Raw genomic sequence first — 27,883 nt, forward strand, 5'->3', positions numbered from 1 at the left:
CCCTTATCAAGTAAGCTTTTCACTGCCATATGTCCCTTCACTAAGCTCATTTTCACTTCTCCTGGAATTTCACTAATAAGATGAATGTTATCCAACCATATGTGTGTCCAATACCTCATCTTTTTGGTACCTTGAAAACAGTGAAAGCTTTGTTTTTGCTCCCCAGTACAACATAGATTTCATAGAGGTTAGGGTTGGAAGAAATCATGGAGTCCGACCCCCTGCCCTGGGCAGGAAAGAGCACCGGGGTCAGATGATCCCAGCCAGGTGCTTGTCCAGTTTCCTCTGGACCTCCAAGGTAGGGGAGACCCCCAGCTCCCTTGAAGCCCATTCCAGATTCTGGCAGCCCTTACCGTAAAAAGTTCTTCCTGACGTCTAACTTAGCTGCTCTCCGTCAGTTTGTGGCTGTTGTTTCTCGTTACTCCAAGGGGTGCCCTGCTAAACAGAATATCCCCTATTCCTGCTGCCCCCCTCCAATGAATTTGTAGACGGTCTGTCGATCACCTCTCAGCCTTCTCTTGCAGAGGTTAGAAAGATCCAGGTTTCTCAGTCACTCCTTGTAGAGTTTTGCCTGCAGTCCCCTAACCATGTAAGTAGTCCTCCTCTGGACCCGCTCAAGCTTGTGCACATCCCTCTTGAAGTGCAGCACCTGAAACTGGATGCAGTACTCCAACTGCAGCCTGACCAGTGCCGCATAGAAGGGAAATATCATCTCTCTAGATCTGTTCATGGTGCACATGCCACTGTGTGATACGGTGCGGTTAGCTTAATTGATCACTTCATCACATCGAGAACTCAAGTTCATCTTGGAGTCAACTTTGACTCCGAGATCCCTTTCCACTGCTGTGATGGTTACAAAGTCATTTCCCAATCTGTAAGCCTGTTGGAGATTCCTTCTCCCTAGGTGCAGTAATATGCTTTTATCTTTGTGAACTTGCATCTTATTCTGTCCAAATCCACCTGAATCCGTTCCCTGCGCACCAGTGTGTTTACTTTGCTCCATAATTTGGTGTTGTCCGTGAATCTGGAGAGAGTGCTCTCCACACCCTCATCCAAGTCACTGATGAAGATATTGAACAGCACTGGCCCAAGGACTGAACCTTGGGGGACTGCACTGCCCACACCTTTCCAGGTCAATACCGACCCGTCCCCCACTGATCTCTGGGTGCGTCCCACAAGCCAATTTGCCACCCACCTGACCATGTAATTGTCTACGTCACAGCTGCTTGGTTTACGTATGAGAATGGGATGAGACACCGTAGTTGAAGGCCTTTTTAAAATCCACATAAATTATATCTACCTCGACTGCTGCATCTAATCATTTTGTGACACAGCTGTAAAAAGAAACAGGGTCAGTCAGGCAGGATCCACCTGCTATGAATCCGTGCTGGTTACCCTTCAACATTATTTTTTCTGCTGGGCTCTCACAAATGTGACCCTCAATAATTTTTTCACAGTTTTTCCCAAAACTGATAGAGGTGAGAGTAACCAGCCTATAGTTACCCGGCTCTTTCTTCCTCCCAGTCTTGAAAATAGGGACCATATTAGCCCTTTTGCAGTCCTCTGGGACCTATTGTGAGCACCACAAGTGCCCAGACAGTTGTGCCAGCTGTTCAGCTGTGAGACAGGCCAATTCCTTCAGCACCCTTGAAGGAAGATCTTCTGGGCCTGCTGACTTAAACACGTCCAACCCCTCCCCTCACTAGGTTGACGCTAACCTTTGGTGAACTGGTGTCCCTCCTGTTCCTCTCATGCATCTCCTTACCTGTCCCTGGTGACTCTGTCAGTTTAATGCCCTTTCTAAATCAGGAGTAATTGGTGCTTTGTTTTCCTATAAGCATTCCTCATCCGCCTGGGTGAGAAGGACTGTTATCTCTTGAAGGCTTGTCCCTGCAGTGCCTTCTTTCATCTTAAATGCCCATCCTCCCTTGTCCATCAAGGCCCTAGTAGACGCCTTGAATTCTTTGGATCCATTGCCCAAATCCCGTCTGGATTCTGCATCCTGTACCCAGTCACAAATTCTCTTTAACTACTGCCCAAACAGGATATCAAGGTCCCACACCTGACTTAATCTGCAGCATTCAGCGAGGACATTTGAAGCTCTGGGTCTGTGATGATGAGGACATTGGGGAAATCTCAAGATCAGAGGGCCTTCTGCCAGGTGAGTTGTGGCTTTCCCCCCCACCTGACTCTGCCGTCAGTAAAGCTACATAGGCAGTGCCAGCAGGACCTGGAAATCACAGGCCTGCCCTGTGCTGCTATTGCAGGGTGCTGACTGTGGATCCGGGGACATATGCGCTGCCTGCCCACAACTTCCCAGGGGGTATACAGCAGCAGAAGCCCCCAAAATCTCTTATTGGTGCACCCCTAAAGAGTATGGGTGTGAGGGTATTGGGTTTCTGGGGGGCTGTGGGTGTTTGTGTGCATGTGTATATATAGGATGTGGGAGAGAACGTTGGGGTATGTGTGGTGTGTGCGGGTGTGTATGGGTGGTTTGTGGGGATGTGTAGGTGAGCTTGGGGTTTGTGGGGATTTGGGGTGTGTGTGCTGTGTGCATGTAGCAGTGAATAGGGCTTCCCCCAGAGGCTTGTAGGTGTGAGTGTTAGGGCATGTAGGGTAGGGTATGGGTAGGCGTGGGCTTTGTTTTGGTGTATGATTGTTTGGTGGATGGTGTGGTTATGGGGTTTACGTGGGAGGGTTTAAGGGTATGTGGGGTGTGCATGGGAGTGCCTTGCATGAACCCAACTGAGCCAGTCAGCCCCTGTCCCCACCCCACAACAACCCAGAGCCCACATGCCCTGCGATGCCTGCTCCGCCACTGCCAACAGCGCATAGCCCCAGCATGGCCTGCACAAGATCCACCCAAGCTTGATGCACTGGTCTGGTCCTGCAGGGAGCATACCAGGAAAGCCAAGGCTGCAACTGAACTCCAACTAGCTTTGAGCATCAAGGACAATAAAAAGTCCTTTTTCAGTTATGTGGGGAGCCGGAGGAAAAGCAGAGGCAACATTGGACCCCTGCTGAACCAGATGGGGCAACTGACGCCCAGGAAAAAGCCAACCTATTAAATGGGTACTTTGCGTCGGTCTTTCATCAGTCCCATGGGACGCCCATGCCCGCTACGGGACAGGGAAGTCCGGGTGAGGGTGATCCCCTGCCCTCCATTGATGCTGACCTCATGAAGGAGTGTCTTGAGAGGCTGGATACCTTCAAGTCAGCCAGTCCTGACAATCTACACCCCAGGGTACTCAAGGAGCTGGCGAGCATCATAGCCCAGTCTCTAGAACGGATCTTTGAAGACTTTGGCGCTCTGGTGTTGTGCCCGAAGACTGGAAGAAGGCCAACGTGGTGCCTATCTTCAAGAAAGGGAGGAAAGTGGATCCGGCTAGCTATAGGCCCATTAGTCTGACTTCTATCCCGGGGAAGATCTTAGAAAAGTTTATTAAAGAGGCCATCCTTAATGGACTGGCCGACGCCAACATCTTAAGGGATAGCCAGCACGGGTTTGTCGCGGGTAGGTCTTGCTTGACCAATCTCATTTCCTTCTACGACCAGGTGACCTATCACCTGGACAAGGGAGAAGAGATTGATGTCATATATCTTGACTTCAAAAAAGCCTTTGATCTGGTATCCCATGATCACCTCTTGGTGAAACTGGCCAGTTGTTGCCTCGGGTCCACCACGATCCACTGGCTGGGGAATTGGCTCTGTGGTCGGACCCAGAGGGTGGTGGTCGATGGAAGTCACTCGTCATGGTGTCCTGTGTCCAGTGGGGTCCCCCAAGGCTCTGTCCTTGGACCCATACTGTTCAACATCTTCATTAATGATGTTGACACTGGAGTCAGAAGCGGACTGGCCAAGTTCGCCGACAACACCAAACTTTGGGGCAAAGCATCCACACCAGAAGACAGGTGGGTGATCCAGGCTGACCTGGACAGGCTCAGCAAGTGGGCGGACGAGAATCTGATGGTGTTCAACGCCGATAAATGCAAGGTTCTCCACCTTGGGAAGAAAAACCTGCAGCATCCTTATAGGCTCGGCAGTGCTATGTTGGCTAGCACTATGGAAGAAAGAGACTTGGGGGTCATCATTGACCACAAGATGAACATGAGCCTGCAATGCGATGCTGCAGTCAGTAAAGCGACCAAAACTCTGGCTTGCATCCATAGATGCTTCTCAAGCAAATCCCGGGACGTCATTCTCCCCCTGTACTCAGCCTTAGTGAGGCCGCAGCTGGAGTACTGCGTCCAGTTTTGGGCTCCACATTTCAAAAAGGATGTGGAGAAGCTTGAGAGAGTCCAGAGAAGAGCCACGCGCATGATCAGAGGTCAGGGAAGCAGACCCTACGATGACAGGCTGAGAGCCCTGGGGCTCTTTAGCCTGGAAAAGCGCAGGCTCAGGGGTCATCTGATGGCCACCTATAAGTTTATCAGGGGTGACCACCAGTATCTGGGGGAACGTTTGTTCACCAGAGCGCCCCAAGGGATGACGACTAGGTCGAATGCTCATAAACTACTACAAGACCGTTTCACGCTGGACATAAGGAAGAATTTATTTACTGTCGAAGCCCGCAAGGTCTGGAACAGCCTGCCACCGGAGGTGGTTCAAGCGCCTACTTTGAACACCTTCAAGAGCAAACTGGATGCTTATCTTGCTGGGATCCTATGACCCCAGCTGACTTCCTGCCCTTTGGGCAGGGGGCTGGACTCGATGATCTTCTGAGGTCCCTTCCAGCCCTAATGTCTATGAAATCTATTAAATTTATGAAATGGGGATAGAAAAAGTCCTTTCTAAGTCCATCAAGCTGGGTGCCAGGGCTCCTTCAGGAACACAGAGCTGACAGGTAACACCCTTTGCTGTTTCATCTCTGGGGTCTTGAGTGTCATGAAGCCTGAGACTCCGTGGATAGTCCTGGTTCAAGTTCATGCCAAGGCCTTAGCCCCTTTGAAGACCCTGTGAAATGGATGCCATCTGGGACCGGTGAGTAGAGGAAAGCTCCGTGGGTGCATTCCCTGCAAAAGACCTTTTCCCTGGAAGCAGGCAGGAAGCACAGCCTTGCTCCTCTCAGAAGAGAGCAACACATCTCTACGTCCTCCCCTCATCCTCAGCCCCTTAGAGCATGAGGCTATTCAGGCACTGCCCTAATGCATGTGTCCCATGTCTGCTTGTCCCAGCAGGGCCTGAGGTGATTATATGGACAGCTGGGGCAGATACCCTGAGAGTCTCGGTCTGAACTGCACCAAGTAGGGAACATTAGCCCAGCACAGGGACCTGCCCCACCCTTGCCTCCAGCACTTGGGGTTCTGGCAGGAAGACCTTGTTTTCTTGAGGGAACACAATGCCAAAGTCCAGGCCTGCTCTGAGGCCCATCCCAGTAGAAGGAATAGCAGTGTTTGCCCTTTGCCAGCAGGGTAGTAACTAATCTGGAGTTTGTCTTCCCCATGCAGGAGGTGCCAGGCTGCTGAGCAGAGCTGAAGAGGAACTTTCTGTGGAAGGGTCTGCAGACCTGGATCCAGTGCAGACTTCCCCAGAGAGTTTGTGTGAGATGGACTCCCTGGGACCTGAGAAGGAGCCATGGCACGAGACTCAGGGGAGGCCCCAAAAGCAGAAGGAGAATGTAGCCATGATCCAGGTACCATCTCAAGTTGGGCATCAGGGTGGAGAAGGGGCGGAACCTAGATAGAGCAAGAATTGGTGGAGCTGAAAGACCTTAAGAGCCACTGGAAAGATGCACTGCATGCAAGCAAAGGCAGTGGGGAGGGCCTCGGAGGGAAGCAGGAGCTCACTTCCAAGCACGGGCAGAGCTCAGCCCTAGCTGAATGTCAGGAAAACATTTCAGTGCCCATCACTCCTGGTTCTTCACAAGATAAGATAGACTGGGGAGAAGTCCCATGTATGCATCAAGTTTGGGAAGAGCTTCCCCTGCCTCTGCCCTGGTTGCTAACTGCCAGACCCATTGTGGAGAGCTACCCCGCTGCTTCACCCAATGGGGGAAGAGCTTTGTGCGCCCCACAGACCTGGTGAAGTACCTACATGTGCAGAGGGGGAAGTGTCAGGCACAGCTGTGGCAAGAGTGGAAAGACCTCCACCCCTTTTTTCTCCTTGCTTCCAGGACCGGTGCATCCCCCTAAGGAGGAAGACACACCACTGCACTGAGTGCAGGAAGAACTTCATCTGCTTGCAAGACCTGTCCCAGCACGAGTGTGTGCAGAACCACTGCACCAAGTGTGGGAAGAGATTCAGGAAGCTCTCCAAACTGGCAAGGCACTGGTGCACGCACACAAGAAAGAAGCTACATCAGTGTTCAGAGTGTGGGAAGATCTTCACTTACTTGTCCAGCCTGGCTAGGCACCAGCGCATCCACACGGGGGAGAAGCCACATCAATGCTCAGAGTGTGGGAAGAGCTTCGCTCGTTCCTCCAGCCTGGCTGAGCACCAGCGTATCCACACGGGGGAGCAGCCACATCAGTGCTCAGTGTGTGGGAAGAGCTTCACTTACCTCTCCCAGCTGGCTCTGCACCAGCGTATCCACACGGGGCAAAAGCCACATCACTGCTCGGAGTGTGGGAAGAGCTTCAATTACTACTCCGACCTGGCTCGGCACCAGCGTATCCACACAGGGGAGAAGCCATATCAGTGCTCAGAGTGTGGGAAGAGCTTCAGTTACTCCTCCAGGCTGACTGTGCACAAGCATGTCCACACTGGGGAGAAGCCACATCAGTGCTCAGAGTGTGGGAAGGGCTTCAGTTACTCCTCTGAGCTGGCTCGGCACCAGCGTATCCACACGGGAGAGAAGCTACATCAGTGTTCAGAGTGTGGGAAGAGCTTTGCTCAGTCTTCCAGCCTGGCTCAGCACCGGCATGTCCACACGGGGGAGAAGCCACATCAGTGCTCAGAGTGTGAGAAGAGCTTCACTTACTCCCGCCAGCTGGCTCTGCACCAGCGTATCCACACTGGGGAGAAGCCACATCAGTGCTCAGAGTGTGGGAAGAACTTCAATTACTCCTCCGGCCTGGCTCGGCACCAGCATATCCACACAGGGGTGAAGCCACATCAGTGCTCAGAGTGTGGGAAGGGCTTTACTCAGTCTGCCCACCTGGCTTATCACCAACGTATCCACATGGGGGAGAAGCCATATCAGTGCTCAGAGTGTGGGAAGGTCTTCACTCAGAGCTCCACCCTGGCTCAGCACCACACAGGGAGGAAGTCGTATCGATGCTCAGAATGTGAGAAGAGCTTTGCTAACTCTGACGGACTGACTCAGAAGCAGCGTATCCATACGAGGGAGAAGCCACATCAATGCTCAGAGTGTGGGAAGGGCTTCACTTTCCGCTCCCAGCTGGCTGTGCACCAGCGTATCCACACGGGGGAGAAGCCACATCAGTGCTCAGAGTGTGGGAAGAGATTCACTCAGACCTCCAGCCTGTCTGTGCACCAGCGTATACACACGGGGGAGAAGCCACATCAGTGCTCAGAGTGTGGGAAGACCTTCACTCGGTCCTCCAGCCTGTCTGAGCACTGGCGTATTCATACGGGGGAGAAGCCACATCAGTGCTCAGAGTGTGGGAAGAGCTTCACTTACTCCTCCAACCTGTCTGAGCACTGGCGTATTCACACGGGGGAGAAGCCACATCAGTGCTCAGAGTGTGGGAAGAGCTTCACTTACTCCCGCCAGCTGGCTCTGCACCAGTTTATCCACACTGGGAAGAAGCCACATCAGTGCTCGGAGTGTGGGAAGAGCTTCACTCAGTCCTCCAGCCGGGCTCGGCACCAGCGTATCCACACGGGGGAGAAGCCACATCAGTGCTTCAAGTGTGGGAAGAGTTTCACTCGGTCATGCACCCTGGCTCAGCACCAGCGTATCCACACAGGAGAGAAGCGACATTAGTGCTCAGAGTGTGGGAAGAGCTTCCCTCAGTCATCAGGCCTAGATTAGCATGGTCTGACAGGATGGTGAACTGTTGTCCCCACAAATAGGGCTTCAGCTTGTTCAGTGCCCAGACTATTGCCAAGCACTCCTTCCCTCCCAAGGGATTAGCTTCCGGCTGAGGTATGCCACGGGGTGCCGTGTCTCCTGGTGCTCCTGTAAGAGTACAGCTCCCAGTCCTACGTTGGAGGCATCCGTTGCCACGTAGAAGGGTTTATCATGGAGCGGTGCCTTCAGGATTGGTTGTTTGACCAGGGCAGCCTTGAGGGTGTCAAATGCTTCCTGTCACCCCTGCTTCTAGACCACCGGGTCCAGGCTGCCCTTCTTGGTCAGCTCGTGCAGCGGGGCGGCAGATGCCCCAAACCCCGGGACAAATCTTCGGTAGTAACCCGCCAGGACAAGGAAGGCTCTGACAGAAGACCTTGATGAGGGCATCAGCAACCACGGGGGCCTCAATGGAGGTGCAGGCAACTGCCTTCGGGTACCGCATTGTGTAATCCACTCTAGTCAGTATGTATTTCCTTCCTCTACGAGTCTTATGCTTCAGCAGTCCCACAATGTCTACTGCCACCCTGTGGAAGGGTTGGTCGATGATAGGGAGGGGCTGCAGGGGAGCCCTTCTCCTGTCCCCACTTTTGCCCGTCCGCTGGCATGTCTCGCAAGATTTGCAGTAGTCCGTCACATTCTGGGCTATTCTGGGTCAAAAAAAGTTCACCTTCAACCTCTGGTTGCAGGTGAACCACTGATTCCTGCCCCATAAGATCCCGTCCCACCAGGATGGGGACCGGAGCCCCTTCCAGTACCCCCATTTCCAGGTACGTTAAACAGTCATTCCACACGATGGGTGCACGGACTACCACTGCCGTCAGAGGTGGGCCCTCACCCCATGAATAGTAAGGGTCTTTCCCGGGATTATGTCTGCAGGCGAGACAAGGTTGGAATTAATTAGTGTCACACTGGCCCCCGTGTCCAGTTCCCCCACAAGGGTCCTCTCCTTTACCGTGATCATGATCTGGTGGGGGGCCATCACCTCCTCCGAGTTTGTGATCCTGTAGCAACAGACACTCCCCTCAGAGGGGCTCCGGCCCCCCCTTCACTGCTCACGGCTGTTGCCCGCCTGACGGGCCTGGGTCTATTGGTTAGCTTTGGGCAGTTGGGCTTCATGTGGCCCGGCTCCCCGCAGTTATAGCACCTCCTCTTTTCCGAATTGGGTGGTTTGTCCGAATCGGGCCGCCTTGCTCTCTGCAGAAGGTGGCCCTCTTTCCCCTTTTTGACCTGGACCTCTCTTCCCCCTCTTTGGACCACTTTCTGCTCCTTCCCCGAGTAGGGAGGCTTCTCACGATTTAGCAACAGTCGGTCTGCAATCTCAGCGGCCTCTTGAGCAGTTTTGGGGTCCCTGTCCCTGACTAGGGTCTTAACCTCTCTTGGACACCAAAAATAGAATTGTTCCAGCACCATGAGCTGGCATGACTTTTCTACAGTGTCAACCTTGGCTTCAGCTAAGCATTTAATGTATGTGTCCTCCAACAGGGCCACATAATCAGTCAATGACTTGCTGGGATTTTTTCTGAAAATAATCCAGTCCTAACTTGAACCTTTTAGACACTGCAGCTTTAAAGGCATTATAGTCATCAGCTGCATCTGAGGGCAGGCTGTCCAGGACCACCATCATGTTGCCCTCTACCAGTGCAGACAGGTACATCATGATCTTTTCCTCTGGCACCTTACACCACTGGGCTTGTCTTTTGAAGTTGCTTAGGAACACCGCAGGATTGTCTCTGTCTCGGTAGCGAGCAAAGGCTGAGATGTCCGGTTTGGGGTGTTCGCCGGACGCTTGCGGAGTGCTCACGTTTGCCCCATTGGGCTGCAGATGGAGCTGAGCCTCCAGCTTTTTCTGCTCAAGCTCCAGCTTTTTTGCCTCCAGCTCCATCTCCATCCTTTTCAATTCTAGCTGTCATTGATCCTTCTCGCGCTGGGCCTCCAGCTCCAGCCTTTTCAACTCCAGCCTTTTCAGCTCTAGCTCATGGAGTCTCTGCCGTTCCCCCTCAGAGGGTGATGTCTCGGCGGCCTCCGGACTTGATGAGCGGGAGTGTGTTCCTGGGTCGGACTCAGGAGTTGACGAGCGTGAAGCTGACGCTTGTTCTGACTCGCTGGTGCACAAGAGTTTAACCAGCTCTTCCTTCTTTAGCCCTTTCTTCACGTGAAGGCCTCTCTCTTTTGCCAGTTCTTTCAGTTCAGGCACAGTCATCCGGACATACTCGTCCGCCAACCTGACTATCTACACTATTCAGTGACCGGATGCCAAATTAGAAATTGTTTGCTCAAGGGATTTCAGTGACTATTCCTTTTCCCAAATTATGCCTCAAATACAGCAGGATATTCGGATCCCACCGTTGCCACCACGTGTGGCAGGCCACTAGGGGGCGCTCCTGCAGGGAGCCGCCCACCTCCCTGCGCCCGGCCAACTTCCAGGCTCCGAGTGCCTCCCTGGGGTGCCTCCTGTCTGGCCGACCTCTTCCCTGGAGCACACCCGCTAGCCTGGGGTTCCCGCTGCCATCATCCAAGGCTCTGGGCTCACTTCTGGCTCTGCGCACCTTGGAAAATGCAGGCCTGATCGTCCAATGGGTACTAGACCCAATACAGGCACTTGGGGCACTTCCCCAAGTCAGGCACTTATCAGAAAAGCCTCCCATAGTCCACAGAGCTAAGGGGTCTCCTAGGCATAATTTAGACCCACCCCTCAATAAGTCTCCTACACCAGTCACAAAGGAGAACTTTATTGATTACAGGGGTGTCATAACCAAATGAGTTGAGTGCCCCTGTCACAATAGAACTGCTGAATGACTACAGTTATTAATACCCTTAGTTGGTATTCTACTTTGTGTTTGTGTTGGATGTTGTATCTTAAACACACTTAAGAACTCCAAGGTATCTAATCTGTTATTTGGTCAAGGGGGCATGTCTAAATGGAGAATGACCAAACACCAGTCAAATGTAAAACATGAGGGGAAACTATGCTCGGAGTGTGAGGGAGTTATGATGAACGCGCGATCAAATAGGTTCAGCAAATCAGGGGCTACATGAGGGGCGTGACTGCACGGCCGGCAGTCACAGCTCCCTAAAAGTCAGCAGATACACGGGGCACATTTTGATTGAGTCTGTAGCTTATAAAAAGGGGCAGAACACAAGCACAAGGGGGACCCGCACCATATCAGAGAGGCCTGATCACCCTCACCGGAGGTCCTGCGTCCACGAAATCCCTTTCCCCCCAGACGCCCCCATCATGACCGAGTATATCATTTGAATGTGTTTAGAGCTCTCAAGTCACCAGCGAGTTTAATCTTGAAAATTCTGTAAAGGAAACCACCTATACGAAAGTGTGAGTAAAGCATTTATTTGTTACACCGCCTCCTTAATTGTTTTCTGTGAATGGGAAGAGAGATAAGAGAAGGAGAAACAAGGTCCCATAACCCTTTCGTCCCCGGGCCTGTTCGCGCAGCACTTTTCTGGGTGCAACCACCCACCGTCAGGTTGGTCAAGGGGGTAGGGTGGAAACAGGGTAAAAGGTAGAGCAATATCATGGAAATATCAGAGGAATCTCAGAGGAATCCTGTAGAGCAAACCAGTGTGGCTGATGGTAGCCTTTTGATCTCACATCTGAGTTACTGTAAGCTAAATATCTAGTCGGATCTCGAGTAGCTTACTCACACGCATCATCCAGAGGTGGTTGGAGTTTCCCTATGGAGGCAGGGCACTCTGAGCATGCGGTTATGAGGAGAGAGCCAGTTTCAGATTCATATGTGTGACCGCATGGTTAAAGGCTCCTCTTCTTCCTGGCCCGGGACGTTTTTATCCCCTCTCTGACCTCAGCAGCCCAGTCCAATCGAAGCTGCCAGTGCTGGCCACAAGCCGACCAATCTAAAAAAGCATCACTGGCTACCTGGGCCCGTGAGCGGGGCTTTTCCCTCCCCCCCCCCCAGGTGACCAGAGCATCCACCTCCGAGGCACCAGGCTTTTGTCATGTAGACAGGAAGGAAGATCCCCACTCTGAGGAATTCAACACCAGCCTCTCCCGCTGGCAGAGACAGATCTCTGGAGAGGGGCACAGACGGTGGCATTTCTGCCACAGGGTCGTCCCTAAGGAGGGGCGAATCGGGGCGATTGCCCTGGACCCTCTGCTTTGTGGGGCTCCACAGAGGTGGATGAGTGTCACGGTCTGGCATCTCTGTGCTGCTGCCATCTTCACGTCCGGCCACTTGCTACCCCCTCCTCCCCCATGGCCCGCCTGCCGCTGAATCTGCCTCTGGCTTCCTTGCGTCTTCGGGCAGAGCCCCACACCCTGCTCAGACTGTCTCTGCTCAGGGGATTTCTCTAGCTGAGTGGAAAAAAGGCAGCATGAGTCAGTGGAGGAATGGAAGGCAGGTGACATCTCATTAGCAATCTGGAGATGGTGACGGTGGTGTGACTTGAGAGGTGGACGTGTCACCTACCTCCCCTGCAGTAACCTTCCCCTCCATTAGCTGCTCAGTGGCCCTCGGTGCTGCCAGGTCTGTCCAGCACTGGAGCCTTGTCTGATCCTTTGGTGCTTTGGAGTCTTACTTTGCCTGAAGAACAGGAGGGAAAGCTCTGTTCCTGCTAAAGAGAGAGCAAGCAAACAGGATTGATATTGTCTTAAGAATATGCTTGAAACTGTCTCCAAATGAGAATCTTTTAGTTCCAAAATAGATCTGTTTGTTGATCATTGCAAAGTATCAACTACTGGTATACATATAGACAAAGTTTTAGCCAGCAATTCAATTATATATGCATATTACCCATCCTATGAATACACTTCTCTGTCAACTGGCCAGACATCGCAGAGCTGGTTGGTTCCTTGAAGGAAGATCAGTTGTCTTTCATTCATAGTTTGATAGTTTCATAGATTTCATAGACATTAGGGCTGGAAGGGACTTTGGAAGATCATCGAGTCCAGCCCCTCACCCTAAGGCAGGAAGTCAGCTGGGGTCAGAGGATGCCAGCAAGATAAGCATCCAATTTTTTCTTGAAGGTGTTCAATGTAGGTGCCTGAACCACATCCGATGGCAGGCTATTCCAGACCTCGGGGGCTCGGACAGTAAAGAAATTCTTCCTTATGTCCAGCCTGAAACGATCTTGCAGGAGTTTATAACTGTTCAACGTCGTCATCCCTTGGGGCACTCTGGTGAACAAATGTTCCCCCAGATGCTGGTGGTCACCCCGATAAACTTATAGGTGGCCATCAGATCACCCCTGAGCGTGCGCTTTTCCAGTCTAAAGAGCCCCAGGGCTCTCAGCCTGTCATCATAAGGTCTGTTTTCCTGACCTCTGATCACGTGCGTGGCTCTTCTCTGGACTCTCTCAATCTTCTCCACATCCTTTTTGAATTGTGGGGTCCAAAACTGGATGCAGTACTCCAGCTGTGGCCTCACCAAGGCCGAGTACAATGGGAGAATGATGTCCCGAGACTTGCTTGAGAAGCATCTATGGATGCAAGCCAGCGTTTTGGTCGCTTTACTGACTGCAGCATCGCATTGCAGGCTCACGTTCATCTTGTGGTCAACGATGACCCCCAAGTCTCTTTCTTCAGTAGTCCTAGCCAGCGTAGCACTGCCGAGCCTATAAGGATTGTTCAGGTTTTTCCTCCCAAGGTGGAGGACCTTGCATTTTTCAGTGTTAAACACCATCAGGTTCTTGTCTGCCCATTTCCTGAACCTGTCCAGGTCAGCCTGGATCGCCCTCCTGTCTTCAGGGGTGGATGCTTTGCCTCAGAGTTTGGTGTCATCGGTGAACTTGGCCAGTACACTTCTGACTCCAATGTCCACATCATTGATGAAGACATTGAACAATATGCGTCCAAGGACAGAGTGTGGGGGGACCCCACTGGTCACAGGGCACCATGATGATTGACTTCCGTTAATTAACACCCTCTGGGTCTGACCACGGAGCCAATTCCCCAGCCAGTGGATCGTGGTGGACCCAAGGCCACAACTGTCCAATTTCACCAAGAGGTGATCATGGGATACCAGATTGAAGGCTTTTTTGAAGTCAAGATGTACAAGGTCAATCTCTTCTCCCTTGTCCAGATGATAGGTCACCTGGTCGTAGAAGGAAATGAGATTGGTCAAGCAAGATCTCCCCACAACAAACCCATGCTGGCTATCCCTTAAGATGTTGGTGTTGACCAGTCCATTAAGGATGGCCTCTTTTCTCAGACCTTCCCCGGGATAGAGGTCAGGCTGATGGGCCTATATTTTGCCTGATCCACTTTCCTCCCTTTTTTGAAGATAGGCACCACATTGATCTACTAGTCTTTGGACTCTACACCAGAGTGCCAGGAGCTCTCGAAGACCCGTGCCATGGGCCAGGCTATGATGCTCACCAGCTCCTAGAGTACCCTGGGGTGTAGATTGTCAGGGCCGGCTGCCTTGAAGGTGTCCAGCCTCTCAAGGTGTTCCTTCACAAGGTCAGCATTGATGGAGGGCAGGGAATCTCCCTCACCCGGACCTCCCTGTCCCATACTGGGTATGGGCGTCCCATGGGACTGATGAAAGACCAATGCAAAGTACCCATTTAATAGGTTGGCTTTTTCCTGGGCATCTGTTGTCCCATCTGGTTTAGCAGGGGTCCAATGTTGCCCTTGCTTTTCCTCCGGCTCCCCCCATATCTGAAAAAGGACTTCTTATTGTCCCTGATACTTGAAGCTAGTTGGAGTTCAGTTGCAGCCTTGGCTTTCCTGGTTTGCTCCCTGCAGGACTGGACCAGTGCAGAGTATTCCTCCTTGGAGGTGAATCCCATCCTCCATCCTTTGTAGGCCATTCTTTTTAGCCTCAGGAGGTCTGCTAGGACCCTGGAGAGCCAGGGGGGCTGCTGTGCCCTCTTGCTGCCTTTCCTCCGAGATGGTATAGAATTCACTTGTGCATCGAGGATCGCTCCCTTGAGGAGCAACCACTCGTCCTGAACTCCCCTTCCCCTGGGGTTGTGGTCCCTTAGCGCCTCCCTGATGAGCCTCCTGAGCTTGTCAAAGTCGGCTTCCTTGAAGTCAAGGACTTCAGTGTTGCTGACTGACTTGCCAGCTTTATGGCAGATGGTGAAGGTGATCAGCTCGTGGTTGCTGTCACCCAGCTTCCCATCGATCAGTAGGTTGCCGATTAGGTCATCCCCAGTATCCAGTACCAGGTCAAGCAGTGCTTTACGTCTCATTGGCCCGTAGACTTCTTGAGCCAGGTAGAGGTCATCCATGCACGATAGGAAGCTTTGTGACCACTTGGATTTTGCTGAGTGATCTTCCCACAAGATGTCTGGGTAGTTGAAGTCACCCATGACAACCATGGTCCTGGAGCATGCAGCCTCAGCCAGTTCCCGGGCGAACTCCTGGTCAAGTTGGTAGGGTCAGAATGGACCAGAGTAGGTCATCAAGTCCGACCCCCTGCCGTGGCAGGAAAGAATGCTGAAGTCAAACGACCCTGGCTAGGTGATTATCTAGCCTCCTTTTGAAGACCCCCAGGGTAGGAGCAAGCACCACTTCCCTTGGAAGTTGGTTCCATATCCTAGGTGTCCTGACTGTGAAGTAGTGCTTCCTGATGTCTAGCATGAACCTACTCTCAGTCAACTTATGGCCATTATTCCTAGTTATTACTGGTAGCGCTGAGGAGAACAGGGACTTCCCCATTCTCTGCTGGTCCTCCATGGTAAGTTTATATACAGCCACCAGATCCCCTCTCATCCTTCTCTTGTGGAGGCTGAACCAGCTTCAGGTCCTGTAGCCTCTCCTCATAGGGCCTGCCCTGCTGTCCCCTGACCATGCGGGTGGCCCTCCTTTGGACCGTCTTGATGCTGGACACATCCCTCCTGAAGTGCGGTGAGCAGAACTGGACGCAGTACTCCAACTGCGGCCTGACCAGTGCTGATTAGAGGGGGAGGATCACCTCCTTGGACGTGCTTGTGATGCATCTGTGGACACATGACAAGGAGCGGTTAGCCTTCCTGACTGTGTCCTCACATTGGCGGCCCATGTTCATCTTGGAGTTGTTAATGACTCCAAGATCTTTTTCTGCCTCTGCACTGACCAGAAGGGAGCTCCCCAGGCTGTAGGTCTGCTTCTGGTTCTTCCTCCCCAGGTGCAGCACCTTGCACTTGTCAGTGTTGAATCCCATCCTGTTCTCATTCGCCTACCCCTGTAACCTGTCTAGATCTAGTTGAAGCCTGTCCCTCTCCTCCAGTGTGCCGACTTCTCCCCACATCTTAATGTCATCTGCGAACTTGAACGAGGTGCTTTTCACCCCCTCGTCCAAATCGCTGGTGAAGATATTGAACTGTGCGGGCCCGAGGACCGAGCCCTGGGGGACCCCACTGCCCACATCCCTCCAGGTCAAATAGGACCCGTCCACCACCACTCTCTGGGTGCGGCCCTCCAGCCAATTGGTGACTCATCTAACTGTGTAGGCATCGATACCACAATTGCCTAATTTTTAAATGAGGATGGGCTGAGAAACACTGTTGAAGGCCTTCCTAAAGTCCAGAAAGACTACATCCACCGCAAGACCTGCATCCAATGATTTTGTGACCTGGTTGTAGAAGGCCCCAGGTTGGTCTGACAGGACCTGCCTCGAATGAACCCATGTTGGTTGCCCCTAAGCATAACCTCCCCTGCTGGTCCCTCGCAGACGTGCTCCTGGATAATTTTCTCAAGACCGAGGTAAGATTAATGGGCCTGTAGTTTCGTGGGTCTTCCTTCCTCCCTTTTTTGAAAATGGGGACCACATTGGCCCCTTTCCAGTCCTCTGGCACCTCGCCAGAGCTCCATAAGTACTCGTAAAGCCGTACCAGGGGTCCTGCCATGACCTCTGCTAATTCCCTCAGCACCCTGGAGTGGAGATTGTCAAGACCTGATGATTTGAACACTAATTCCTACCATCCAGGACCAGGAGACACACCAACCTCCTCAGCCTGACAAAGGGTTTTTCAGCCTGAAAGCGTCCTAAGGTGTATTTCTCCAACTGTTCCGTTTTTTTTTTCCATAATAAACATATAAACATGAAAACACAAGTCAGGCCATCACGCACACCACAAGTAACATGTATCCGACACAACATCTTTACTTCTTGCTGCCAATTCCTTTATAACACGAAAGGCTCTGTGACAGTTCTGTTTGGCTACCTTAGATGCTGCTGGTGCTGGTGTTGCATCACCTGTGTTATTTTCACATGCTGTCGGTTACGGTGGTGGACTGGTCAGAGGCTGTAGGGAGGAGGAGGCCTCATTGGGGCACACTGCCATGTTGTGCAGAGGTCCGAGCACCAGGAAGGGCACACCTGAGCACACACCGTGTCAGCCACACATGTCATGAGGTTTACCTGTCAACAGTCAGAGGTGCAGAGCCCCAGAACCCAGAGCCCCCTTGCACCGATCTCCTTGACATCTGGCAGGCGTTGTGGCCACAGCAGGGGCTAGCAGCCAGGCCTGCAGTGGTTTCCCCCACCCCTGCCCCAAGACAGACACAGTTGCACAAGCACCCATGTCACAAGTTTTGCCCATCAACAGCCAGAGGTGCAGGACTCCAGAACCCAGAGCCCCTCTGCACCTATCTCCTTGACAGCTGGCAGGCGTCGTGGCCACAGCAGGGGCTAGCAGGCCTGCAGTTTTCCCCTGGCTGTGCCTTAACACAAACTGTCACCCATGTCATGAGTTTTGCTTGTCCGCAGCTTGAGGTGCATTTTCCCCAACCCACCTGCACCTATCTCCTTGAAACTTGGCAGGATTCGTTGCATCAGCAGCGGCTAGGAAACCTGCAGTTTTGACTCCACAGTGGCTTTAGATGTACACATGACACGTTTTGCTCTCAAGATTTTGGGGTGCAGTTTCTTCAAACCCCCTGCACCTATCTCCTTGAAGGTTGGCAGGTTTGTTGCCTGTAGAAGGGGCTAGTATTCCTGCAAGTTTCATTGAAATCAATGACTCCAAGATCTTTCTCTGTCACTGTGCTTTCAAGAAGGGAGTTCCTCAGCCTATAGGTATGCTGCTGGTTCCTAATGCCTAAGTGCAGCACCCTGCACTTGTCAGTATTGAATCCCATCCTGTTTTCATTTGCCCACCCCTGTAACCTGTCCAGGTCCTGCTGTAATCTGTCCTTCCCTTCCCACCAGGTCAGACATCTGTCATATCACGGCCTTATATGCACAGTCCTTCTTCCAACATATAGCACACATTAGTCTGTAAATATAAAATCCCTTGCAAAATTGAGTGTTGGGGTACTTATTACAATTTTTAGAAGTTAGGGGGTACTTGCTAGGTAAAAGTTTGAGAAACACTGCTCTGGGCCAACTGCGCATGCATGGCCGAGAGTGCGGCTACAGGCACAACTTTGTGCCACTGCTCGGGGAGGAGTCAGAGGCGAGGGACCCACTGTGTTCCCCGACAGCAGCCGGCAGGGAGGGGATGGGGTGGGGGGTGTCACTGTGGTGGTGCTCCCCCCAACACCATAGGCAGATTAATTCAGGGTCTGGGAAGGACCCCAGGGGACCTTTGCAATTCGGGACCCGGGATCCTCCCTAGCAGGGAAGGGAAAGCTGCAGTTTTAATCTCCCGCCCATGTTTGGTGAAAGTTTAAAACTAGCTTTCACGTTTGCTTCCCTGGGAGCTGGAAGTGCCCCCCTCACATGGGGCCGGGGGCAGGGGGGACAAGGCTGGGGCCAGGCTGGGAGAGCTGTGCCCCACCTGTTGGGGGGGAGTGGTCGGGGCCGGGCAGGCGGCACTGGGAGGGCCTTGGGAGTTAGAGCTCCCCCGAATTCATGTTAGCCACCTCCCCCCCACAGCAGAGACATGGTGCACCCGGCATCTGCAGGGCTGCACAGGAGCAGTGGCGGGGGGGGGGGAGGGGCTGCCTCTGTGTGATTGAGAGTGTGGGAGGGGGAGCCTGTAAAGGGAAAGTGTGTGTGTGTGCCTTGGTGTGTGGGGGGGCTCTGTGGGTATGTGGGGGGCTGTGTGTGTATGTGGGGCTGTGTGTTTGGAGCTGTGTGGGGGGGGCTGTGTGTGTGTGCAGGGTGGGTGCTGTGTGTTTGGAGCTGTATGTCTGGGGGGGCCCTGTGTGGGGAGGCTTTGTGTGTGTGTGCAGGGGTGCTCGGTGTGTGTGTGTGTGTGTGTGTGTGTGTGTGTGTGTGTGTGTGTGTGTGTATAAAGGGGCTGTGCATGGCCAGACATGGAGCGGCGACAGCGCAGGGCGGTCGGTGGTGGCGCTCTGTCCCTGCCGTCCTCCTGTCATTCTTGATGGGCACTTGGCTAGTAAATCAATCAATCAATCAATCAATCAATCAATCAATCGATCAATAAAACAGATTTCCAAAACAAAGGTGGCAGAATAAGTCACCATATTTTTTACACTCCCGATTCCTTTTTTTAAACTTCTGCATTTATCTTATGATTCACATGCAAATATACACACAACTACAAGGGCTAATATTGTGCGGCAGCATAAAGAAACAGGTCACAGCACCCCAGAGTTACCGATCACCCCGGCTCAGACTTACTCCTCTAGATTATTTCCACCGCACGGAGAGCATGTTGCAGATACAAAGATGGACAAAGGTGCAGCCTTCGCCCCATGCCTTGCCCCGCAGGGAAAATGAGTTGTGCAAGGAAGAGAAGCCCCATACATTTAATATCAATTCTATTTCAGTCTGGAGAAAAAAAGGTGAGCTGTCCATGGAGAAATGCATTGAGCAGGAAGAGAAGGGGAGAGAACGAGAGGAAAGTTCAAAGCACACTGGACATTAAATCCTACATTTCAGTTCAAAGTCGAGTGGAGCTGCAATGCAGCTCTTTCCATCCACACGGGTCCTGGTAGGTGATCCTCCCCCTGTATATGGCGCTGGTCAGGCCACAGCTGGAATACTGTGTCCAATTCTGGGCACCGCACTTCTGGAGGGATGTGGACAACCTCGAGAGGGTCCAGAGGGCACTTGCATGGTGACAGGCTTACTGGACAAGCCCTATGAGGGGAGACTAAGGGACCTGGATGTCTTCTGCCTGCACAAGGGATAATGTTGAGAAGTGATCTTGTGGCTGCCTATGAATTTACCAGGGGGAGCGGGGTGGGGAGGCAACATGGGATAGGAGATGCTCTGTTTAGCAGGGCACCCCTTGGAGTAACTAGAAATAACAGCCACAAACTGCTGGGAAGCAGATTCAGGTTAGACATCAGGAAGAGCTTCTTCTCGGTGAGGGTTGCCAGAATCTGGAACGGGATCCAAGGGAGGTGGTGCTGTCTCCTACCCCGGGGGTCTTCAAGAGGAGGCAGGACAAGCACCTGGCTGGGGTTGTCTGACCCAAGCGCTCTTTCCTGCCTGCCCGGGGCAAGGCGTCAGACTCAATGATGCGCTGAGGTCCTTTCCAACCTCCTATGTCAGGCTTTAAACTAAGTTCGACAGGGGACAGGGAGGCAGGAGACAGAGAGTCTAGTGCCTACAAACTGCGAGACACGCAGCAGTACACCCCAGGTAAGCACCAAGGGGCCCTTTGGGCATCAGGCCAGGCGGGGAGGGGCAGAAGGGGCACCAAAGGCACCATTGGGAGGGCTCAAGTGTCTCTTTACTAATGCTAGGAGCATGGGGAACAAGCAGGAAGAACAACCACAACAACAGACGCACTGATAACAAAGAAAGTGCTGTGGGTGCTCGAGCCCCTGTCCTGCAGGAGTTAACAACTCCCTTAACAACGCCGACCCTACACTGGGTATGGGCACCCCGCTCTGGGGCAACTTCTAGAATCACAACAACAGGAACAATGTAGGAGTCCCTACAGTAACAGCAATGCTTCAAATACAACACAAACACACAGAATACACAAGCACACTAGCTCACCCAACCTGCTAACACCCGCAATATGCCTGCTTTCTCCACCAGAAAATGTTGCCCTGAAGGGTCAGGCCAACTCAGGATCTCAATATTGCACTGTTAGACAGGAGTGTGTGACACAATTGCACATATACAAACACACAAATCAATTAGGTGCATACACACACACACTACCAGCTCAGGCGCACACACATCAACCAAGCCAGCCTAGGCACATGCATACCTATCACCAATTCAAGCACATACACTACACACCCCAAAAGTTAGATGCAGATCACTAATTCGTATATCATGCACACGGTGACATATATATATATACACACACTCACCAGTTCACACATATACAACCCACATACACACAGGTAAGTTCCTAATTTGGATGGTACAGTGTGTATGTGTGTGATTGGGGTACCTGGGATACTTGGGGGAAGGTTCAGGTGAGAGAGAGAGTTAAAGTGTAGGAAGTGAAAGGTGCCAGAACCGGGATTAGAAACAGTGGACTACAGAGAAGCTGGCTAAGGAACTGAGGCTTGGGTTTACTTAAGGCACACTGGGGCTGGAAACTGAGGCAGACAACTGAGATATCAGGGGGGAGGGGGGCAGATAAGTGGTGGCAAGGAGGAGACAGCTAGGAAAGAAACTGAGGCAGAAACCTGGTTGCTTAGGGGAAAAGGCAGTGGGGATAAGACAGTGGCAAAGAAACAGGGGTTTGGAGGCAGAGAGGAGCTCAGGACCGGTGCTGGAGGTGACAGTGAGCCAGAAGCAGGAGAGGGAAAAATGAGACAGAAGTGAGAGGGGTGAGGAGCAGAGATTGGAGCAGGGCCAAACCATAGTAAAGCAAAACCCAACTTAGGGGTCCAAATAACAGTTTTATTACACAGACAACACACTACACAACCCCATGTAGTTATTGGTTCACACACACACGCATGCATGCACACACACACAAGCACTCATAATGGTAGCAGGAGAAAGAGACTCAGTGGAAGGGCTGGAGTCCAGGTAGGGAAGAGAAGCAGAGTCCAAGTCCTTGGTTGAAGAGGGGGTGGGGGGGTGATAGCTACCTATCCAGGCTGGAAGGGGTCCTTGTCCAGTAGGTGTTGTCCAGAGGGGGGTCGCCGGCAGGGCCTCTGGGTGGTCAAACCTTAAACCATGGTGCTGATCCCCTCAAACACACACACACACACACACACACACACACACACACACACACACACACACACAGAGTAGCTAGCTATAAACACTAAGCACTGGTGTCAAGATATACCTATCCCCAAGCGCTGGAGTCCACCGCCGATGGTCAGGCGAGGCTTCTTTCAGTGCAATGTTGCTTCAGAAGGGGATCGCCGGCTGGTCCTTCTGGCTGGACAGGCAGGGTGCTGGTCGGGTCAAAGGGAGTGACCTTGGGGGTCATTCTTTACTGCCTTTTATCCTTCTCTGGCAGACTTTGATGACTCCACAATTCTCGGGCTTACCCAATCCAGGGGCCATTGACCTCAAGGGACGACCCTCTGGGTAGCTGCTGGATGGCAGCTGTCAGCCCCAGGAGTTGTGTCCACAGGTACATGCAGTCTCGTTGATTAATTTTGATTGATTCACTGCCATGATGAATACAGCTCTGGAAATGGTTGATCGGGGGGTTTTCAGCTCCAACGGTCTGTTTCCACTGTTTATTAATTCAAACCAGGGCTTTCCTACCTTTAACAGTGAAGTTTCAGGGAGTTCCTTGCTCTGCATTGGTTCTTTCCTCTCCTTAGTCTGTGATATGTAGGTGTTAATTGCCGCTCATTAACTTGCTTATCCAGACTAGCTACTGTGTTACACAATCAACCAGGATTCATTCAGGGACCCGCCCCATACAGAGATTCCTGCCCTTGCTAGCATTGTTACGTGGTACAACTTACTTTTAAACTTAAAGTACATATGTAAAAGCATCTACAGGCTCTATTTTCACTACAAGTACACCTTATCTAAAATTATAATAATTTAATAAAAGAAAAAGAGTGAGGAAGGAAGAAAAGGTAAAAAAGAGAAAGCATTCCCAAAAGGGGGCAACTACTGCACAAGGGGCTTTTGCCATATGGAGGAGCTTCACATTTGAGATGGGGGTGGGAGGGCAGGTAAAACGGTTTCTTGCAACACGACCATCTAGCCATTTTCCCACTCATCTGCCTGTGCAGACATCAGTGCCACAGTCACCCAGTTTTTTTGAGAGAATGTGGTGGGAAACCATGTCAAAGGCCTTCTTAAAGTCCAGGAAGATGACATCCACCCCAACACCCTCGTCCAGGGATGACCTCCCCTGCTAGGCCCTTGCAGATGTGCTCCTTGATCATTTTCTCAAAGGTCTTCCCAGGGACCAAGGGGAGACTGACTGGCCTATAATTGCTGGGGTCCTCCTCTTTCCCTTGTAAATCGGGACCACATTGGCCCTTTTCCTGGCTGACTGGTCCTCCCAGCAGATGTCTGGGTAGTTTAGGTCACCCATGACAACCACATCCCTTGACTTTACAGCCTCCGCAAGCTGATCTCAGATTTCCCGGTCAAGCTCATTCCCCTGGTGAGGCGGTCTGTAGACACCTACTAACAAGTCCCTTTCCCCGTGACCCCCTTGCATTCTTACCCAGAGCACTTCAGGTAGCCCCTCTTCTGAATCCATCCTGATCATTGAAGACATGCATTGCTCTCTGACATGGAGCGCTACCCCCTCACCCCTTTCCCCTGCCCTGTCTCACCTGTACAGCCTGTATCACTCGATGTCCGCTGCCCGGTCATGGGTGGCAATCCCACCAGGTTTCTATGAGCCCCACCAGGTCTGGGTTTTGCTAGCTAGCAGGAGGGCCAGTTCCTCCTGCTTACTGCCCATGCTTCAAGTATGGCTGTGCAAAACAGAAGCATTTTATTTTGACCAGCGTTTTGACAGAACAGTGTTTCATTTTGACTTGGTAGCCTCTTTGGTAGCCTCAAATGGTAGCCTTTTTGAGGGCATGATGCTTGCCACAATTCAAGAAGATAGGTGCAGGGGGTTCAGAGAAACTGCACCCCAAAGTCTTGAGAGAAAAGCTCATGTCACTTCTATGAGTGAAGCCATAGCAGGGTGAAAACTGCAGGCTTGCTAGCCCCTGCTGAGTCAATGAAGCCTGACAAGTTTCAACAAGATAGGTGCAGAGGGTTCAGAGAAATTACACCCCAAAATCTTGAGAGCCAAACTCCTGTCACTTGTATGTATGAAGCCACAGGGAGGTTCTGGGGCCCTGCACCTCTGGCTGTCGACAGGCACAACTCGTGACATTGGTGCTTGTGACAGTTGGAGAACAGTTAGAGAAATACATCTTAGGCAGCTTTCAGGTCGAAAAACCCATTGTCAGGCTGAAGAAGTACCTGCAGTTGGTGTGTCTCCTGGTCCTGGATGGAAGGAATAGGAAAGACGCCAGAGGCCGGCCTGCAATACAGACAAGAAAGCCAGTCAGTAAAGATGGAAATGGAGGCGTCAGGGGGTGAGGGACAGGCTGGGTGGGGGCAGGCGGCAAAGGGGGATGTCGCAGCGCAGGTAAAAGTGCAGCGGTACCTGGGGAGTCAGACGTCCGGCAGGATGCAATGTGTCACAATTCCACCGTCTAATCTCTATTGAGTCCATGGTCGCAGTCTGGACACCCTAGTTGGGAAGTAGTTTTTCCTAATGTTGAGCCTGAAACGAGTCTGAAATGATCTTCCAGGAGTTTGCGACCATTACTCCTAGTTTTCCCCAAGGGTGCCCTGGTGAGCAGTTGTTCACCGAGCCCTAGATGTACGCTTCTGATGTAGCGGTAAACTGCGACCAACTCCCCTCTCAGCCTTCTCTTTTTCAGGCTGAAGAGTCCCAGGTCCCTCAGCCTTTCCTCATATGGCTTGCCGTGCAAGTCTCTGATCATATGGGTAGCTCTTCTCTGGACTCTCTCAAGCTTTACCACGTCCTTGTTAAAGTGCAGTGCCCAGAACTGGACGCAGTCCTCCAGCTGTGGTCTCACCAGTGCTGAGCAGAGCAGGAGAGTCACTTCTTTGCAATGGTTTTGCTGGAGATGCATCAATTGATGCATGGCAGAGTATTGTTGGCCCTGCTGGCTACAGCATCGCGCTGCCGGCTCATGTTCATCCTCTGATCAATTATTACCCTCAGGTCTTGGTGACAAGTGATGGGGGATTTTCAGTCCTGCTGCCTGATGAGAGGCAGCAGTTGCACAAGCACCCATGGCACGAGTTTTGCTTGTGAGCAGCTAGGGGTGCAGGGCCCCAGAACCTCCCTGCACCGATCTCCTTGACAGCTGGCAGGCGTTGTGGCCGCAGCAGGGCTAGCAGCCAGGCCTGCAGTAGTTTCCCTTTCCCCGTGCCTCAAGACAGAGACAGTCCCACAAGCACCCATGGCACGAGTTTTCTGTCAGCAGCTAGAGGTGCAGGGCCCCAGAACCAGAGTAGGAGTTTTGAAATGATGGGAGCCCAAGAAGGGTAGCTGTGCCTTAAGGAAATGATCCTTCGGGCACAAAGCGAGACGATCCCCATGCGGGGTAAAAGAGGGAAAGGGGCCAGGAGGCTTCCCTGCCTGACCGCAGAAATCCAGGGCAGCCTAAGGGCCAAAAGGGGAGCACATAAAAAGTGGAAACAGGGAGAGATCACCAAAGAAGAATATACCTCCTCTGCTCGTGCTTGTAGGGAGGCAGTTAGACGGGCCAAAGCTACCATGGAGCTGAGGATGGCATCCCAAGTAAAAGACAACAAGAAATTGTTTTTTGGATATATTGGGAGTAAAAGGAAGGCCCAGGGAGGAATAGGACCCCTGCTAAATGGGCAGAAACAATTGGTGACAGACAGGGGGGACAAGGCTGAACTCCTCAACGAGTTCTTTGCCTCAGTGTTCCTAAGTGAGGGGCACGACAAGTCTCTCACTGGGGTTGTAGAGAGGCAGCAGCAAGGCGCCAGACTGCCATACGTAGACCCTGAGATGGTGCAGAGTCACTTGGAAGAACTGGATGCCTTTAAGTCAGCAGGCCCGGATGGGCTCCATCTGAGGGTGCTGAAGGCACTGGCTGACGTCATTGCAGAGCCACTGGTGGGAATATTTGAACGCTCGTGGCACAGAAGCCAAGTCCCGGAAGACTGGAAAAGGGCCAATGTGGTCCCCATTTTCAAGAAGGGGAGGAAGGAGGACCCGGGCAACTATAGGCCAGTCAGTCTCACCTCCATCCTTGGCAAAGTCTTTGGAAAACTTATCAAGGCTCACATTTGTGACAGCCCGGCAGGACAAATTATGCTGAGGGGAAACCAACACGGGTTCGTGGGAGGCAGATCGTGCCTGACTAATCTAGTCTCTTTCTATGACCAGGTTACGAAACGCCTGGACACAGGAGGAGGGGTGGATGTCGTATACTTAGACTTCAGGAAGCCCTTCGATACGGTATCCCACCCCATACTGGTGAACAAGTTAAGAGGCTGTGATGTGGATGACTACACAGTCCGGTGGGTGGCGAATTGGCTAGAGGGTTGCACCCAGAGAGTTGTAGTGGATGGGTCGGCTTCGACCTGGAAGGGTGTGGACAGTGGGGTCCCGCAGGAATCGGTCCTTGGACTAATACTCTTTAATGTCTTCATCGGTGACTTGGACGAGGGAGTCAAATGTACTCTGTCCAAGTTTGCAGATGACACAAAGCTATGGGGAGATGTGGACATGCCGGAGGGCAGGGAACAGCTGCAGGCAGACCTGGATAGGTTGGACAAGTGGGCAGAAAACAACAGGATGCAGTTCAACAAGGAGAAATGCAAAGTGCTGCACCTAGGGAGGAAAAATGTCCAGCACACCTACAGCCTAGGGAATGACCTGCTGGGTGGCACGGAAGTGGAAAGGGATCTTGGAGTCCTAGTGGACTCCAAGATGAACATGAGCCGGCAGTGTGACGAAGCCATCAGAAAAGCCAATGGCACTTTATCGTGCATCAGCAGATGCATGACGAATAGGTCCAAGGAGGTGATACTTCCCCTCTATCAGGTGCTGGTCAGACCGCAGTTGGAGTATTGTGTGCAATTCTGGGTGCTACACTTCAAGAGGGATGCGGATAACCTGGAGAGGGTCTAGAGAAGGGCAACTCGTATGTTCAAGGGCCTGCAGACCAAGCCCTACGAGGAGAGACTAGAGAAACTGGACCTTTTCAGCCTCTGCAAGAGAAGGTTGAGAGGCGACCTTGTGGCTGCCTATAAGTTCATCACGGGGGCACAGAAGGGAATTGGTGAGAATTTAGTCACCAAGGCTCCCCCGGGGGTTACAAGAAACAATGGCCACAAGCTAGCAGAGAGCAGATTTAGATTGGACATTAGGAAGAACTTCTTCACAGTTCGAGTGGCCAAGGTCTGGAATGGGCTCCCAAGGGAGGTGGTGCTCTCCCCTACCCTGGGGGTCTTCAAGAGGAGGTTGGACGAGCATCTAGCTGGGGTCATCTAGACCCAGCACTCTTTCCTGCCTATGCAGGGGGTCGGACTCGATAATCTATTGAGGTCCCTTCCGACCCTAACATCTATGAATCTATGAATCTATGAACCCAGAAGCTCTGCACCGATCTCCTCGACAGCTGGCAGGCTTTGTGGCCGCAGCAGGGGCCACCATCCCTGCAGTTTTCACCCTGCTGTGCCCTAATACACGCAGTGTCACCCATGGCATGAGTTGTGCTTGTCCGCAGCTTGAGGTGCACTTTCTCCCAGACCCCTGCACTTATCTCCTTGAAACTTGGCAGGCTGCATGGCCTCACCAGAGGCTAGCACGCCTGCAGTTTTAACCCTGCTGTGGCTTAACACATACACATGACATGAGTTTTGCTTTCAGGATGTTGGGGTATAGTTTCTCCAGACTCCCTGCACCTATCTCCTTGAAACCTGGCAGGCTTTGTGGCCTCCACAAGTGCTAGCATGCAGTTTTGACCCCACTGTGGTTTAACACATGCACATGACACAAGTTTGGTTCTCAGAAATTTGGGGTACAGTTTCTCCAAACGCCCAGCACCTATCTTCCTGAAACATGGCATGTTTTATTTCCTCAGAAGGGGCTACCATTCCTACAAGTTTTGTCCAA

At 52.2% G+C, this 27,883-nt stretch overlaps 1 protein-coding gene and 1 pseudogene across 1 annotated transcript in view; one reads left to right on the forward strand and one right to left on the reverse strand.

Annotated features, from left to right (window-relative positions):
- Positions 1-11,329, forward strand: part of LOC132248241 (zinc finger protein 420-like) — a 44,027-nt pseudogene extending 32,698 nt beyond the window's left edge.
- Positions 1-27,883, reverse strand: part of LOC102564300 (zinc finger protein 420) — a 295,266-nt gene that overhangs the window by 192,882 nt on the left and 74,501 nt on the right. The gene's annotated exons all lie outside the window — the stretch shown is intronic.

Source organism: Alligator mississippiensis, chromosome 2 (assembly GCF_030867095.1).
Source record: "Alligator mississippiensis isolate rAllMis1 chromosome 2, rAllMis1, whole genome shotgun sequence".
NCBI lineage: Eukaryota > Metazoa > Chordata > Crocodylia > Alligatoridae > Alligator > Alligator mississippiensis.